Here is a 3,954-nt window from a genome sequence, read left to right as displayed (position 1 = left end):
TCCCTCTCACTACGACCACTAGGGCCTTCGTGTGACGACGAACTACAAACAGTCCTCGCTTTAAGCTCATGCAGGCGTAACCGACACACAGTTCTGTCCGTCCATGTGCAGCCAGCGTACTGTCGTCTAACAAACGCACTGGGAATAACAATCCTGTAGAAAGTCTGAGCACATTTACGGGAGCTTAACCGGGGTCCCTGCGGTGTTCAACGAATGACTGATGTTCTTTCATTGATACCATACCGTGTTGACTACTATCACGATTGGCAAAAAGCCATGTTTCTTCACATTAAACACTTGGTGTTTGTATTTAAAAGACTTCATATCCAGAACGCATTCTACATATACCGTTGTGTGTAACGGAAAAGTATGTATTGGAGTCTCAAGTTCACCGACATTGCGGTCTTCAAGGGGACTGTACACCAAAGCATGAAGTCAGCACGCTGGCGTACTAAGTTGGATTTTGTCGTATTTCTATTTCCAGCTAACATGAAAGTTTAATTTACAGATGTATAAATACACCACCGCTTACTAAATAATGTATGACGTTTGCTACATACGAAAAACGGCCTGAGGGAAATTATTAAGCATGGAGCAGTTTAAAATGTTAGAACCCCACATTCTGGAGCCCCACCATACAACAGTATGTAAACCGGTTTCTGTAATTAGACTTTACTTACCTCTGTGGGTCTGCCTACAGGTGTATACAAACAGACCCACGTACATTTGCTGGTATGCCCAATCCCCCCTGGATTATCTCAGCGGCACATGTGTGCAGTTGACATATTTATTACACCTTCTGTGCCAAATGCCCACGTAGTACCTATGGAATATCTGTTCCCCTTTCGCATTACTTCTACAATACACATTACATTAATCAAACAAGCAAAATTTTATGTCAAAAGCCTATCTGGTACCTATTGAATAGCGGTGTCCGCTTTCCATCACTCCTGAAATACAAATTACATTACTCTAAACAATAATATCAGTCAACCAGTCAATCAAACAAACAAGCAAACTAGTCTAGTACCTATAGAATATGGATGTCCGTTTTCCATTACTTCTGCAATAGGTGTTACATTATTATACATGTGTCATAAGGCAGTACTATGAGTATACATCGAGCGTAAATTATTCTAAACTAGCAGTTAAACAATCAATCAACCAATAAATCAATCAAACGATCGAGCAAATAAATAAATATTTATTTATTTATTTATTTGTGTATCCATCTGTATTCACTGAGATCAAGGTCTTAATTTTCATCAACAATTTAATATATCTGATGAAGCTATAACTAGCTTGCTATATCGCCAGAATAATTGCCTGGTTATTGAGTTGTATACAATGTAATACGCATAAATGCCATAGGCTTCTTTTGAAGCAAATTGACGCTTTCGGAAAAGTAAGCTAAAAAAGTGAAGTCAAACTTATCAAACGGACAACTAAAACTACTTATATGTGTATATTTTCTTTGCTGGTGTCTTTTTAGATTATTTTAAGAGACCTCTGAATGCTTTCAAATGTTTGAATTCTGTGGAGGGCTTTATGGACCCTGTACCTTATAACACAACTTGAAATTGTAGAATAGCTCTTATTACACATGACTTAAAGATGACTTAAATAATGTTCACAAAAGAATATAAAGAATAATCAAGTGTTGTGAGGACCCTGTCATTGGAAGTATATAGTTGATAAAGCCTACCTTAGAAATCAACTGTTAGCATGCATCTATAATTCCATTTCCAAAGTCTGTTAGTAAGAGCATAATCAAGTCTAGTTTTAAACAATATATCTGAGAATAAATACTTCAATTCTGAACTGTTCCTTAGTGGTTGTATTGATGGTATGGATGTTTCAGGTTTTCATGCATAGTAGCGCCTACGTAATAGCACATCCTTGAGCATGTTCCAGAAACTTTGGTAAATAAACCAGCGCTAATGTCATATACTCGTAGACATATATAAATGTAGCACACTAACGTGATCGTGTCACGCAAAGAGATTTATACCCTCTTCGTTCTTTAATTTATCAATGACTGCATTAGCCGAAAACATGTTTAACGTGTTATTTTATTGGAGTTCTACGCCGTGCCCAACATTATTTCCCATGTATGTCACTTGGGTTAGGTTTATGGCTTTAGAAACTGATCATAGCCCTGGGGTAGCCACTCCACCTCAACGGGAGCCCGACAAAGCTCATGCACAATCGGAGATTTGTGAGAGCCGCGAGTCTTACAGGACACACGACACATTTTATTTGTTACTATGACATATATGATGTGGCGTAACATATAATGTACAAAAACGCTTATAAGCTTTCTTCTTGGGGTGTAAAAATGTCTTTAAACTACAGTCCTCATAAGGTCCCATGCAGCAGCCGATCCATAAAATCTAAACCAAAGGGTTGATGGACCAGGTGTAGTGCCTTGTGCTAGGCTGTGTATGTAATATTCTGAGATTGTTTTCATTTTGGCGATAAACTATTCTGACTGAGATGTCAAATGTAATGTCAACTTTGCTTTACATGTAGCTGCATAAAATAATATGATTTATTTATTTATTTGATTAGTGTTTTACGCAGTGCTCAAGAATATTTGTCTTATACGACAGCGACTAACATTACACTGGAAGGATATCGGACAGAGCCCGGGGAAAGTCCAGGATCATCAACAGGTTGCTGCAAGACCTCCTCACGTACCACAGGAGAGGAATGAGCTGGACTTCAACTCATAGCAACCGCAATGGTGAGAGGCTCCTGGACCAGCTTGAGGTCATATGCTAAATGACAACGTGTTGTACCTTTGCAATAGATAAAGTTGTGCATGTGGAGTTAACGCTTTTCCTGTCATCCAAACCAAGAGCGAACTGGTGCTTAAAGATAAAGAAAACCTAATGATTTCGTCATGCATTATTAAAAAAGAATATATTTTGTGTCGTTTGTCATGTGAACAGTAATGGAGTGGAAATCAATTTTTAAATGAAATAATTAGCTTCTGTTTACTAAAACATCTGTACGTCAAAAACCTCAATGTTTTAGCATGTCTAATTTTTAGCCAGTCACATTTCTTCAATTTTCGGTTTGGACCCATCCCGTTTGATTAAGCAGGAGCATTAGAGACTTCAGGCCCATGGGCGGCAACTCCCCCACACAATGGCTAAACTTATTTGGCTGACAAAATTGGGATGATTTGAGGACTGGAATTAAGGTATATAGAGTCTGTCAATAAGGCAAATATAGTGAGTGCAAATTGGACACCTTAGTGAAACACCGGACAAGTGATAATGGTTTAATATCTGACTGATGAAGCAGTCGTTGTGTGTCCCAAATCAAAACTGTATTATTACGCTAAGATAACTCAGTTCAGGAGAGTATAGTAAACACAGGTCCCGCGTTCCCAGTATATTCATCGATTACGTCATTTCCAAATACTTACGTCCAATGAGAGAAAATGCCATTGAGCTTGTATTGATCACGCCTTCACATGCCGCGGCTTTCCCTCTGGCCGAGGTGTTATCACTTCGTCCATGTCAGTACTCTCAAATATGATAAAAAAATTTTAAAATAACCGTCAAAGTAATTCGTCCGCTAGAGTTATGCCCCCTGATAATCTTTATTGATGCTAAGGTCCTTGGTCAGGAAAGTCACATGTCCGAAGGCTCTTCGCTGATGAAGTGCATGTAAGCTTTCTCCTAGCCTCTGAATATGTGGATGGTCGTGGGTTTTCCCCGGGCTGTTTGGTTTCCTCCGACCATAATCGTATAAGAGAAATATTCTTGAGTACGGCGTAAAGTACCAATGAACTAAACTCAGTCAAGCATAGCATATCTGGCCAATGGCACCAACGGCTTCTCTTCTAGATCTGCCAGAAACACCTTATCGTTGACTGCGTATATAACAGCCTCAATGAAGGCAGTTTCTGGCTGTACTTCACTAGGCACCTCTGTTCTGAGC

This window comes from Liolophura sinensis, chromosome 7 (assembly GCF_032854445.1).
Source record: "Liolophura sinensis isolate JHLJ2023 chromosome 7, CUHK_Ljap_v2, whole genome shotgun sequence".
NCBI classification, from domain to species: Eukaryota; Metazoa; Mollusca; class Polyplacophora; order Chitonida; family Chitonidae; genus Liolophura; species Liolophura sinensis.
Note: the sequence above shows the minus strand (reverse complement) of the source record.